General features: G+C 39.5%; 1 long non-coding RNA gene across 1 annotated transcript in view; it reads right to left on the minus strand.

Annotated features, from left to right (window-relative positions):
* Positions 1–10934: 10934 nt before the first annotated feature.
* Positions 10935–15289, minus strand: part of LOC140631901 (uncharacterized) — an 83389-nt gene continuing 79034 nt past the window's right edge. The window contains exon 4 of the long non-coding RNA XR_012029443.1: positions 10935–11142. This is a non-coding gene — a long non-coding RNA (uncharacterized lncRNA). The remainder of the gene's footprint in view (positions 11143–15289) is intronic.

The following is a 15289-nucleotide window of genomic DNA, read 5'->3' on the forward strand; positions in this document are numbered from 1 at the left end:
CTTTCATTCTGATAACAGTGTAAGACTCTTTTTATCCTGATCTACAATCCAGTATCTGAAACCACCCATCTGATGATGCTACTTGGGTACTTCATCACCTGCCATGAACCAGCAACCTTCAAGATGTACAGGGTCTCTTCTGTCCTTTCATATGTTGTTCCCTCTCTGAAACACTCCTTCTTCACTATCAGGCTCCTGCAGATCCCAGCTTAAGTAGCACTTCCTTACGGAAGCATTCTCTGACTACCCAGACTACATTGGCTCCCCATTGTAGGCTATCTTAGCACCTGGTGTAGGAAAAGTTTTTAAAATTTTTTTGAGGAAAAAAAAAAAGAAATAAATGTCACCCTTTAAGAAGGAAGTCAGTTTCAATTAAAGGGAAATCATGAAGCACATCAATTGGGACTAAAAATATTTTGTTTTTCAGAAACCATTTGTAAAATACTGATAAGGAAGCTGAATTTACAACTTAGTGAACTGAACCAAGAGCTTCAGTTAGGTGACTCGGTGCCTAAGTAGAGGTCCTAAGTATGATCAAATGTGATACGCTCTGCTTGCTAGCATGCAAAGTTGTTATACTGTTTTAAGACAGAGATATCATTACCCATCTGACATTGAAACCTCAATGTTTAGATAATTGTGGAAAAGCATAAATCATGGTTGGTGTAGAAGACTGTTCATGAATTATATCTATTGTTAACTATTTCAGATATAACAGAACTTAAAATGAACTCTTTTAGGTTTTCAAAAAATCTTTCCCTCCTATAGCTCACCTCTTTGTTTTGCCATAAAAGTAATTAAAAAAATCTCTCATATGATATAACTTATATGCAATAAAATTCACCCATTTACATATACAGTTTAATGGTATGGGTACATTGAGAGTTGTGCAATATTCCCTATGGTCAAGAAATGTGATATTTCTTAGCTGTCACTACCCAGTCTTTCCACTTACTCTCTGCCCCCAGCCCTAGGTGACCACTAACCAGCTTTCTGTACCTATAGATTTGCCTGTTGGGGACATTTCAAAGAAATAGAATCACACAATATGTGATACTTTGTGACCAAGTTCTCTCACCTAGCAAAACGTTTTCAGAGTTCATCCATATTATGGCATGAATCAGTACTTCATTCCTTTTTATGACTGCATAATATTCTATTGTATGGATGTACCACATTTTATTTGCCCATTTATCAGTTGATGGACCTCTCTGTTACTTCCACTTTTTGGAAATAACACTGCTGTGAATATGGGATAATTTCTGAGCCCTGAGAGCTGCTTGCTCCTTTTTCTTCTCCCTGTAGTTATTTAAAGATAAAAGATGGCTTGACGATTTCTAAGTCTGTAGTCTAACTACAACACAGAATACTATTTATTCTTTGACAACCCTGTAGAATTTATTACACCTATTGTTATTTAGTAAACTATGTGTGACTATCCAATGTTGATCTTTTCCCTTGTCTGTGAGCTCTGTGAGGCCAAGGATCAAGTTGAGTTTTCTTGTGCCTGAATCCCCGGCACCTGGCCCAGTGATTAGCACGTATTAAATGTTTCTCACCTAACTAATTTTGCTTTGCCCCTAACCACAGATTAGCCTCTTATCTCCAGTTCCTCATTTCTATAAATGACATTACTCATTTCAGTAACTTGAAATCTAGATCAGAGTTGTATTTGACTCTTCCCTTTTGCACTTCTTCCTCTACATCTGATCAGTCAGCAATTTTCTTGAAATCGTTTTTCAGAGATTTGGAGAATGAGTTCTGATGGGAAAGGTATCTAAAAAAAGTCTGTGGGAGAAAGTAAAAAAGTTCAAAGAGAAGTTTCCGGAGGTTGATTCTCAACACTTGTGTGCATTCCTTTTTTACCACACTAGCCAATCTAGACCCTTACACTTGGCCTCCCTGTCTTCCTTCTCTCCAAGGCTAAGCTATTTTGTAGAGTTTTCAAAGTAATCTTCACAAAAAAACAATCATACCATTTTACTTCCCTCTTCATGAATCACAGTGGTTTCCCACTGGCCACAGACTAGAAGCCCTCAACCCAGAGTTGGAAGATTTCCACAGCATGATTCCCTATATTATGTGGCAAGTAGGTACTTCAGTTGTTTCTAGCATTCTCCACTCCTATTTATCAGGGGCTTGATTCTGTCTACATAGCTCATTTCGTCCATTTGGCCCTGAATTATTGGATCAATTGTTTACCACCTCCTCAGAAGGCAAATACCAGTAATTTGGAACACTTCTGTCCATGTCTCATTGACCGACACAAAGATATATTTGATTAAATAATATATGTTTTATATTCCAATCCAAAACAATTACTTCAATTTTTCCATCTTCTTTCCCAAAAGTGAGTTACTCATAACAACATTCTATAGGAAATTTCCTATATACAGGAGCTCTTTACTTTCCTGTCATAGAGAAGATCAGTAATAAATCTACCGCATACTGTGCTTTTTACAACCTATCTTCCACCACACTTGCCTTGTGTATTGTAAAAGCAAAGGCACGGAGAAAGTCCTATATATTCTTAGCATAGAATTTCAATCCCCACTCCTCTATGCCAGAAATGTTTGTTTTTGTTTTTAGTTTTTTTTTAAAGATTGTATTTATTTATTCATGATAGATACAGAGAGAGAGAGGCAGAGACACAGGCAGAGGGAGAAGCAGGCTCCCTGCAAAGGCTCAACCACTGAGCCACCCAGGCGTCCCGACATATTTGTTTTTGATAAGTGAATAATTAGATAAGTCATTCGGGTTTGAAGATGACATCCTTACCCCAAAGAGCGTGTTGGGATGACCACAGACAGTTGCATAACTGACTTCCAGAGAACTTTAGCCTAGTTAATTATAACAGCTTTTGCTTCATTTTGTAGCACACACCACTTTGAATTGTTTGGGACAGCAGCAGAGATTTGGAGAATGGATTTTTAAAAATATTTTATTTATTTATTCATGAGAGACACAGAGAGAGAGGCAGAGACACAAGCAGAGGGAGAAGCAGGCTCTATGCAGGGAGCCTGATGTGGGACTCAATCCTGGGACTCCAGGATCATGCCCTGGGCTGAAGGCAGGCGCTAAACCACTGAGCCACCCAGGTGTCCCTGGACAATGGATTCTAAAGGGAAAGTGATTGGCATCAAAAAGGAGCTGTGAGAAAAAAAAATACAAAGGTTCAAATAGGAGTTTATTGAGGCTGATTTCCATCTGGTCTGACTTCTAACCCTCTCCCCTGTCTGCTCACAATGTTTCAGTAAAATCTGCATTGCTTGCCAATGCTTAAAGGAATGGATTTGCTATTTGGGACTAAATCTATGCTGAGTTAGACCTCGAAGTCTGTGTAAGACAACAGCATCTGTCCATGGGAGAACAGCCATATAGGATTTGCATACATATTAAGTAAACATGTATGAAGTTAGTGTGTTTGTCTTATCTTCCTAAGAAGATATAATATTCCCCTTTATCTCCAGATTATCCATAGAGGAAGTATTCAGTGATAACTTTCTGATTAAAGAGGAATGTGTTGTAATGTAGTTTGTCTTTAAAGGAGAAGAAAAGAAAGTTTCATAAGCACCTGCTGAGTATTCTCTTTGTAACAGGTGTTTACATGTAATCTCATTTAATCCTTGCCTTGAAAGTAAATACTTTAGTATCATTCTAATGAAAATTATCTTCATTTTCTAGATGAGAAAACTAAGGCTCAGTGGACTTAGGTAATTTGTCCAGATCCGTATCACTAGGAAGTGACAGATATGGGATTCTAACCCAGGTCTGTTTGACACTGAAGTCTTCTTTGAATTATTCCATGTACCTCAGTGAGACAGGGAGGGAAGTGGGGAGAGAAAGAGAGAGAGAGAGAAAGAGAGAGAGAGAAAGAGAGAGAGAAAGGCAGGAGATTGTATTGTATAAAGACAAGCTCCTTGATGTTCTCGTATCATTCATTTTCCCATTATATATTAATTATGTGACAATGAGTCCTGGGCTTCCTGTATTTAATTTTTTGTAGCATATTATAAATTATAGTTATGAAATATATCTTTTAACTCAAAGAACCATCCCCCAAACCCTTTATAATTCGCATGCCATGGGTAGGTTAATAGCCTAGCTTTTCTTTGCTGCCACAAGGACAGACTCTTTTACCCATTTCTGATTATTTCATTTCCATAAGTAGAGAGTTGGGGATGAAACTGTTGTCCAGTTTCTTTAACAATGAGCTGTCTCTGAATTTACTGCCTCAAAAGTAAGAGCTTGCTATAATTGTGCATATTGAATATATTATGTCACTGGATAGCAAAATTTTGGGCTATCCTTAACAATGCCCTCTCTTAAAATAGCAACATGAAAAACGGAGTTTTTATTTCAACTCCAATGATGACAGTGGCTTACTTCTTGTAAGATGAATTATTGGTTAACAAGTTACAAGCACGTGAAATCAGGTACTCCTGGTTACAGGAGAAAGTCACTGTTATTGGTGACCATTCAAGAATGCAACCATGAGGCAAAGTTGTCATAAGACCAAGTTGCTACTATGATTCCTTAATGATAGCCCGTCCAGTAACAATGCCATTTTCAGAAGCCAATTACCAACAAAGTAGTGGTGGATTTTGTGGTGGGTTTATTTGGAAATTGTTCTTGGGAGTCTTGAGAAAAGAATCTAACTTCTTCTTCAGTAATTAGTGTGTTACTACTGATTCAAGTCAGATTTAGTTTTCTTTTGAATGTATAGTGTATTGGAATATATATGAATACCTGGGCTGGCTGAAGAAAAAACGTTACCTTCCAAGATAAGTTGGCTAAGAAAAGTAAGTCAAATAATTTTGTGCAGATCTTTGTGTTCCTGATTTTGATCAGCCCATGTTTGTTTGTGCCGACCTCCCCTAGCTTTGTTAAGTTAGTTTTTCAATTGCATTTAACAGGCACCTATTACAGAGTGAGCGCTGCTTGAGTGAAATTTGAATGCAGTATTGTTTTAGGAATATAAGGTTTAGAGAGTCTTCTTGTAGCTAAAATGGAAGGCCTCCTCTTTTCAGCCACAGCCTCACTTAGACTTGGGGATCAGTCACCCTCAGGTGGGCATAGATCTTCTCCTTAGATCTCTGCATTCCAGAAGTCAGCTTGAGCCCTTCCAGCCACAGACTTCTCAAGATTTGTACACATTCCCCAGGGCTGCAATTCTATCCTCATTTCTGGTTCCAAGTTCCTCTTTCGATGGAATCCCACTCTAGCTTCTTCCATCTTTCCCTTCTGTCAGACAAACTAGGCTCTAAACTATCCAGATGTAAAGATAAAAAACCTTTGCACAGCAAAGGAAAGTTGACAAAACCAAAAGACAACTGATAGAATGGGAGAAGATGTTTGCAGATGTCTTATCAGATCAAGGGCTATTATCCAAAATCTATAAAGAACTTACCAATCTCAACACCCAAAGAACAAATAATCTAATCAAGAAATGGGCATTTCTTCAAAGAAGATATACAAATGTCCAACAAACACACTAAAAATGCTCGCTATCACTTGGCATCGGGGAAATACAAATCAAAACCACAATAAGATACCACTTCACACCGGTCAGAATGGCTAAAATTAACAAGTCAGGAAATGACAGATGTTGGTGAGGATGCAACCCCCTTACACTGTTGGTGGGAATGCAAGCTGGTGCAGCCCTCTGGAAAACTTCCTCAAAAAGTTTAAATTAGAGCTACCCTATGACCCAGCAATTGAACTACTAGATATCTACCCCAAAGATACAAATGTAGTGATCCAAAGGGGCACCTGCACCCCAATGTTTACAGCAGCAATGTTCATAATAGCCAAACTATGGAAAAAGCCCACATGTCTGTCGATAGATGAATGGATAAAGAAGATGTGGCATAAATAAATATATATATATATTATATGTAAAATGGTGTGTGTGTATATATATAGACATATATATAACGGAATATATATACAGCCATCAAAAATGAAATCTTGCTAGGACCCCTGGGTGGCTCAGCGGTTGAGTATCTTCCTTTGGCTTGGGGCATGGCCCTGGTCCCAGTCAAGTCCCTATGAGGAGCCTGCTTCTCCCTCTGCCTATGTCTCTGCCTCTCTCTCTTTCATGAATAAATAAATAAAATCTTAAAAAAAAAGAAATCTTGCTATTTGCAATGACATGGATGGAACTAGAGAGCGTTAAGTGAAGTTAGTCAATCAGAGAAAGAAAATTATCATATAAATTCACTCATATATGAATTTAAGAAACAAAACAAAGGCGCATAGGGAAAGAGGAAAAAATAAGATGAAATCAGAGAAGAAGACAAATCATAAGAGACTCTTAATCATAGGAAACAAACTGAGGGTTGCTGGAGGGGTAGGGGGTGAAGGATGGGGTAACTGGGTGATGAACATTAATGAGGGCACATGATGAAATGAACACTGGGTGTTATATAAGGCTGATGAATCACTGACTTCTATTCTGAAGCTAGTAATACACTGTTAATTAATTGAATTTAAATTAAAAAATAAACTATCAGGCAGCCCCGGTGGCGCAGCGGTTTAGCGCCGCCTGCAGCCTGGGGCGTGATCCTGGAGACCCGGGATCGAGTCCCACGTCAGGCATCCTGTATGGAGCCTGCTTCTCCCTCTGCCTGTGTCTCTGCCTCTCTCTCTGTCTCTATGAATAAATAAAATCTTTAATAAAAATAAATAAATAAACTATCCATATGTAAAAGGTGAACCCCTTTCTTTGAGTTCCTCAAAAAACCTATTCACTCAAGGCATATGTGTTACTGTTAATTATAACTACCAGTTAGATTGACTAGCTGAGATATTGAGAGTCAAAGTAGCGCCTTCTAACAAATAATTCCAAACTGTGTAAAGATATTTACATTTTTTATTTCTTTTATCCTCAGAAAAATTTGGTCTTTTTTTTTTTTTTAAATAAAAAGCAGTTTATGACAAAGAGGTTCCATAATTCTATAATGACTTCGTTTAGCCAGACTGTAAGTTTCATGCAGAGGTTAACTGCATGGTTAACCTACATCTCATAGAGGCACTCAGTTTTTCTCAGTTGACAAACAAAATACTAATGGAATAATTGTATGGCAAAATGAAAAAATTTCTCAATGCTAGTTTAACTTCTGGACGGTGTATGATCAAGGCTAATGACACACTATGCTAATAAATAGTATGCAGTGGAAAAATACATCTAATGAAGTTGTGGGTAGCACTTTATCCACTTTAAAAAGTTTGTTTTTATACCTTTCTGTTTTTTGTATGCTCCAAAAAGAGCCATTTGATCTAATTGAAAGCAACTGTGAAAATCAAGTCGGTTTAACATCAGTTATAAAAATAATCTTTTAGAATGAACGGAGTGACTTAAGGAATATGCAGTTTATTTCCTTTTTTTATTGTCTTTGATCATCAGAACAAATTCACTGTAATTTGCATAGATTAAATTTAACTGAAGATTTAGCTGGGAATTGAGATTACTAGGGAGTGAAAAGAACACTCTTCTGTGGGCAAAGGATTTTTTTTCAGAGCTGTTTGGCTGAAATGTTGTATACATAAAGGCCTAATGTATTTTGGCAACTCTAACTCCGAGATTTACATCTTTTGCTATTTCACTTTTAAAAATATTCAAAAATGCCTTTTATATGCCTTTTCAGCCATTTAGTTTCATTCTCTACAATATACCCTAGACATGGTGAACTTGATTGCCTGAAGAATGAATTAATGAACCTTTTATGTCAATGCGAGTTTATTAACAACATTTGTGACATTTTCAAATCAATCCTTCTATGTTCTCCAATTATGGCCTCATTGTGGTCCGGTACCATCCCAGGGGAAAAACAAAGGGAGAGGGAGGACCAACATACTTAAAACTGACTTCAGAAAAGCAGATTAATAAGGAGAAGTATATCTAAATTATGTTTTTTGTTGTTACATTAAATGCAGAATGCAAATGCATGTTCTTTAAGTGTTTTGGCAATTGTTCAAAAATGTGAATTATTCTGCCAGAAGGCAAGAACGCTTTCCTTTGACCTCTATATCCATAGTTAATTTACTAGTTTTTTTCAGCATGGGCACATTTTAAACTTTAAAGTAAATATTATTTACATAGCACATGTATTAACAATCAACAGTCTTAAAACATCTCAATGATGAAAATATTAAATGATTTTGGATGAAAGGTTATTTAATGCTCTAGCCAGTTTTCATACTATGTAAATAAATATAAAATGTAGATAACCACGCATTCATATTACATATGTTATACATATATGTAATTTCCTGGTCTTTAACTCTCCTAATCACTAAACCCTCAATGCTTCGTTAGAAGTCAAATCCTGGCAGAGCACCTGGGTGGCTCAGTCAGCTGAGTATCAGACTCTTGGTTTCAGTTCACGTCATGATTTCAGGGTCCTGGGACTGAACCCTGAGTTGGGCTCCAGGCTCAGTGGGGAGTCTGCTTGGGATTCTCTCCCTCTGCCCCTCTCCTTGTTCATGCATTTGCACTTCCTCTTTCAAATAAATAAAGAAATAAATAAAATCTTTTTTTTTTTTTTTTTAAAGAGTCAAATCCTGGCATGCGTTTCTGGGTGGCACTGTGTCCCTCACTATATCAGTAGTTCCTAACAGGTAAGTCAGGATACGTTGACATATTGTCTCTTTCACAGGAGTGCCATCAAACTTTCATTGCTGCATAAAATTTACTTTTGCTTCAACTGAGGTTACATATTATGTTCTGTGATAAGTTAGATGAAACATAGTCGGCAGCTCTTGCAACAAGATTTAAGGTACAGTGTTCCAAAAATAAGGGGTAAAAGGAAAATAATCCTGTCAACCCCTGTGATACCCCGATGACAGTCCAGACCTATACCGTCCAATATAGTAGCCATTAGTCACATGTGGCTATTGTCTTGAAATATGGTTAGTCCAGATTGAGATGTGCTATAAGTGAACAGGACACATCACATTTTGAAGGCTTAGTGCAAAAGAAAATTGTGAATATCCCATTATTACTTTATGTTGATTACATATTGAAATGTTCATTTTGAATATATAACGTTAAATACATTGTTAAAATTAACTTTATCTATTTCTTTCTACCTTTTAAAAAAGCTACTTTTTAAAAAAGGCTACCATAAAACCTGAAATTCCACACACGGCTCTCTCATCATATATTTTTTGGACAAGCGTGGTATGGAATCAGATGTGTATTAGAACATGAAAGAACTGCCTTATTAATATATAAGAAAACATGGTCAAGTCAGTAAAATTTCTCACTAGCTGCCTAGGGCTAAAGGATGCTTGAATAAAAATACTATTATATTGTGGCCATGACTATGTAAAAATCATTTAAGACTGGTTCAGTCCTGCTCTGAACTTTAAAAACCCTTCAGTGTGTACATGTACCCAGGAGGCCAACGACAGGCAATGTCTCTTTCAGTTGTAGAAGCTCTGCACGTTCTCCATCTCATCTTCAATGGACACTTCACTGTGACTTTCATAAGATTCACTCCAGGTCAGGTGTCTCCCAACTCAGATAACAGAAAGGAGCAGGAGAAAACAACCACTTTTCAGCCATATGGTGGCTGATGGTGGCATATGATGGTCTAACTTGGACCATCAGCTGTGTTTGTAACTTAACCCTTCCAGGGGGCGACGCTCTTCCCTCCTCCCCACCCAGAATCACTCTCTTGTCAAAGGAGATTTGCCTTTGGTTTGGTGTGTTCCATACGTGGGTCTTACTGGGGGAGTTGGCTACTAAGCAAGCCAATCCTTGCATATGAAGCTATTGTCAGACAATTAAGCATGTTTTGAAGGGATCAGAGTTCAGAAGTAAAAGATGAGGGCCTGATCCTTCTCCAAATGTGTGTTAACTCTTTGAGGGCTGGTGGCTGTTGTAGGATGTTCTCACTCACTGTGCTCTGGTTTTTGGTCTGCTTCTTCCCTCTCACTTGTTCCATTCTGGAAAATTTCAAGTCAAAACATCTGTTTTGAAGTGCTATGCTCTTTTCTGGACAATAGTTTTTCGGGTTTTTTTGTTGTTTTTTTAATTCTTGGGTTTGCTAATTTCCTCCTTATCTTCCCCAGATGTTTAGTTCCCCTCTCCATACCTTATTTTTTCTCATTTTAGTAATTGTGCAAGCCCCAGAAGAACTGCTGGCAGATATTTCCCCACTTTGGGTTGCCCTGCAGAGCTCTCACCAAGAATTCTACCTTTGTTCTTTGCCCATTATTCAGTGGACTTGAGCTAACATCCATGAAGGATTTGGGGATTAGGGGAAGATGGTAGCCAATAATTTCTATCTTCGAGTTGATATGAGTCTTCTTGGAGCCATAGTATCTGCACACAGGTGGATCTATGTAGGATGGGAACATGCTTCACAACTTAAAAGTTTCTGTCATCATTTTGTCTATTAAAAATAAAGCAGAGGAAGCATAAAAATGTGGTTTTTTAAATAACAAAATTTTGTCATTTCTATTTTTAAAAAACTAAGGTAAAAGCATATAAGCCAGCCATAATACCATAGGGCAAGAACCCATAACAGTCCTTATATTGATTATAACTATAATAATAACAATGCATCAAACCTAGTGTCTTTCAGTTTCTAGGTGTTTTTACCTGCAGTCTGGGAGTCAGGGGCCTTTGGAGTAGAATAGTTAGAAACTGGATTCTAGGTTGGATGAGGCTCTGGAAAATGCTGTGTAAACTTGGGCAACTGATTTTCATTCTATAGACTTCTGGTGCTTTTTTCACATTGGTGCTCATTTTGTGTCATTTTAGGTTTCCCAGAAAATTAAATGTAGATGAGGAAACATGAACATCTATGTTGTAGTAAGAAAATTACATTTATGCCAATTTCAGAGAGGGAGAAATAGACTCAGAGAGGTTAAATTCTTTATTCAAAGTCACACCACTGGTTGGTGACAGACTAGGGGTCAGAGTTCAGGTCCTCTGCTGAGGTCTGGTAGGAGCCTTGGTGGGCAGTCCAACTTTGTGGCTGCTGATCCCTGAGGATGGACCCCCAGGCAGTGGCCATCACCTGCCCTTCAGCTCTGTGCCATGGGTCATGGGAAGCTCCACTTCGAATTGTTGGCTATTTTGATTGCCGGCTTCTTGTGTCCTTCCCCCACACTCTGGACTGTGATGTGCTGAGGAAGAAGGACATGTATCTGTGAATTAAGAACTAAAGCCAGGTCTCTGGAGGGTGAGAACTGGGACCACCAAACTGATCTGACCTCTTCTTGGAAAGAAAGATATTTCTGGGCCCCCAGAGGCTAGACAAGGCTCCTGTCTGGAGGTGATCCTTAAAGTTGAACAGAGTTGAGGAAAGGGCCTGTAGTCTTCCAGTGTGTGTTCTGAATGTCATGTTGGAAAAAGAGAAGAAAAGGGAGGGAGGGAAAAAAGTGGAAAATCGCTATTGTGTCTACGAGATTTAGGACTTAAGCCCTCCCTATAAAAAAGGAGGGATGGATTTGACTTGGCTGAGAAAGCAGAAGGGGGTGTTGACATTTGCTTATTCATTCAAAAAGTGTCTGTGAAATGCCCACTATGGATAGGCAAGGTGCTGGCAAGGTGGCAATCTATGGGGCGTGGGAAGAAATTACAGCTCAGTGGGAGAAAAACACTTAAATACATGAAGAGAAAGAAGGAGGGGGAAAAGTGGAATGATTTATTTATTTATTTATTCATTCATTCATTCATTCATTCATTCATTCATTCGAGACACAGAGAAGCAGAGACATTGGCAGAGAGAGAAGCAGGTTCCTAGCAGGGAGCCTGATGCGGGACTCGATCCCAGGACCCTGGGATAATGACCTGAGCCAAAGGCAGATGCTCAACCACTGAGCCACCTAAATGTCCCTGATTTACACTTTTTTTTTTTTCTGATTTACACTTTTAAACACAAAAGTGTGAGTAGTCGAAAGAACGGAATTGGAAGATGACCAAATGGGATAAAGATCCCGGTCAAGGTGCTATGCAAACACCATTACTGTTTTCCCTGGCAGAGGCTCCATCCTCTGGCAAGAGCTGTAGGGTCAGTAAAGCCACATGCAAAATTGGGGAGCAGACATGCAATCAGGGCTCTGCGTGGCCTGGTGGTCTCTCCTTGAGGAGGAAGGCCTGGGGACAAGTTTCTGAGGGTTTGTGCCACAAAGAATGACACTGTGAGGGGAAATATTAAGTGGTTAATTAGAGCCTGCCCACTTGAGAGAGTCTCCATTTACCCACCAGGGGCCCCATCCAGTCACTTATGAATCTCTGCAGTGTCCCGATCCTGTCGGTGCCCCCTGATAGAGCACAGGATAATCTGAGCTACTCCTTTGGTCCTTCTTGCTCGGCTCCTGTCCTGTGTGGTTGCTCAAGGACTCACATATTTAACAGACCCACTAGACACTAGGAGTTAGGATTCACACTGCCCTCAGGATGGTTTCCTCCCTGGTCTTGGGGGAAAGTTAGAGCTTCCTTAGAACATGCCCTTGACAACCTATCCTTCTCTGTTGAATCAGGGCAAGCCTACTTGGCTCCATAGTTCTGAAGCAGCTCCCTCGGACAAGCAGCCAAAACACTTTTGAATATCTCTGCAGGCAATTTAAGCCTATTGCTTTCAGTTCTAAGAGTCTGTAAATGTTTCATTGACAGGATGAGTTACCAAGGAAGGCCATGCAACATCCATTCTCGGAGATCAAGGAGGATCATCTGCTCTGGGTTTGGATGGGTTTCTTTTGCCTACAGATCTCTTTTCAGCTCTATTCTACAGCTTTTGGTTGTGCAAAGAGACAATTCTTAACGGATCCCAGTCCTTTCAAGTTTGTTGCTAAACTCGAGTTTTGTTGCAGAAGTACAAGTTTTGACCCGTCCTCCCTGATATTAACCAAATAAGAGAAAACAGTTTCAAATGTGTTGTTTGAAAGGAAGGGGCCCCAAAGTTTTCATCTGCAGAAATCCTGGTGAACCTTGAGGGACAATCTAAGGAGACAGTGGAAATTACAGAATAGGGTATAAAGTATGGTGGCTCTTTCAAAACCATCAAGAGGGAAAGGAATGAAGACATCAGTAATACATGAAAGGGTGTCCTGGTGAGTCATTATACTCCACATAAAATATGAACTGTTCTTTCCTTCTCCATCTGATTCATATTTACACTTTATATTCCCTGTTCATTTTTTTTAATGTTCACTGGGCTGTGAGCAATGAGAACTTATAGTTCTTGTAGGCAGAAGTAAGCCCGTGTTGATCCTTGAGGTATTTAATGGACAGTTAGTGAGACCCTGCCACGTGAAATGAGAGTTCTGGGGGATCTGCCTGAGTTTACTTTGCCACACATGAAGCCTCCAGACAGTGCTGGAAATGCAGATTTAGATTGCAAAGGGGGATTGGACTAGAAACAGTGATGCAGAAGGACGTCATAATTTAAGTCGTGGGTGTGTGGTGTGGATGCACTCCAGGGAAGCAGGTGCAGGGAGCAGGAGGGGAGAGCAGGGGGACCAGGAGTGCTGGGTTAGCACAGGGGACAGGGGAGGGGTGGCAGGCGACAAAGGAACATGAGCAAGAGGCGCCTTGTCACAGCCCTTGAGGAAGCCGGGACTTTGAAGGAAGGTGTGATCTGCAGGGTCAAATGCAACACAGATATTTGGCTAATAAAAAACCATGAGAAAGCCATCAATGCTGGTGGCTCTGAGGCCTAGGTGGCTTCTGAGAAGGTGATCACATGAGAACTTTGACACAGAAACCTGAGTGCAAGGTGCTCAGGCATCCACAAGGAATAATTCTGATGGCCTTTCTAAGAAGATTGGTGGTAAAGTGAGGGAGCGGGGAGGATGAGAGACCAAGTTCAACTAAATGGTTTGGCTTTTTAAGAAGGAACATCCTTGGAACATCTGTGCCAAGGAAGGAGCTTCTGGGAAGAGAGACTGAGGGAGCTGGTGAGGCCTGGGGCGAGGGATTATCGAAGGAGCTGGAAAGAACCACATTCATAACAAATGAGGAGAATCTCAGGTATTGGAAGGAAATACCTATGGGTGAAGATGAGGGGACCCCCATACATACACCTTCTCACCATATAAAATCTAAACAGTCCTGGGGCACTGTGGCCAAGGCCACGGACTTTGGAGTCAGCCTGGGTTCAAACAATGACTTTAAGGCTAACTAGTCTGGGTGAACTCGGGCATGTTACTCAAGCCTCGGTGCCCCAGTGTCTCCATTTTCAAAATGTAGAAAAGAATAGTACCTACCCAGTAAGATTATATAGGTATTTATAGATCTACAGATGGATGGATGGATGGATGGATGGACGGACGGGTAGATAGAAAATGCTTAGAACAGTGTCTGGCATCTACTAAATACTATAAAAATTAACACAAAATGAGGAGAAGTCCTGGAAGTTCAAGGGAAGTCTCAAGCACTTAACTGAGTCAATCTCTAGCAGAACACATCTCATTGAAGTTTCCCTTTGGAGCCCGTCCAAGTTGTGCTTTTTAGTTTTGCTTTTTGTTTGTTTCCCCCCCTATTTAACCCTTTGTTTAACGTGGAAACCCAAACCACAGTATCTGGTATCTTTGTGGTGACTAAATGTTTCTGGTCCCAGCCAGCGGGGAACCCCAGCTGAGATCCTGTCAGACATTGTCTGATGCTTGCATTCAGGCCTGGGAAAAATGTGCTTGACAAGCTTGCATGTAAAAAAAAACTCTCCGACTCCTAAGAAAATTGAGTTTTAAAACTGAAAACTCAGAGATTTGAACTATGACTAATATAAAGTATTTGAGTCAAAAGGAATATAGTTTATTTATAGAAGTAATAAAAGGAGTATTCCACATGAGCATTTTATACACAGAACATTTCAGACACAAAGAGATGGAAGTGAATTTTTATAGATTATTCACATCGAGTCTATGATACTTGGTTACCTATTATCATCTTTATTATTTTTAAAATATTTTATTTAAATTCAACTTGCCAACATACAGTATAATACCCGGTACTCATCCCATCAAGTGCTTGCCTTAGCTATTATCATCTTTAAAAAACAGAATCTTGTCTCATCTCTTGAATGCAAATTAAACAGTTCAGGCTTAGTTGGGCCAGGTCACACAGAATCTGGAGCTCACTCTCACTGTGCTTTTACCTTGACTCTTAAACCTGCTACACTCATGGTAGACCAAACAGTGGGTGATGACTCAGGCCAAAAACCACCACAAACAGACCATCGTTCAAGGCATGGCAAGTGTAAGGGAAAGATACACTTTAAACAAAGCTGTATTTATTATACAACAATGGCCCCCATTAGAGCACTTTGTT

This window comes from Canis lupus, chromosome 4 (assembly GCF_048164855.1).
Source record: "Canis lupus baileyi chromosome 4, mCanLup2.hap1, whole genome shotgun sequence".
Classification (NCBI taxonomy): Eukaryota; Metazoa; Chordata; class Mammalia; order Carnivora; family Canidae; genus Canis; species Canis lupus.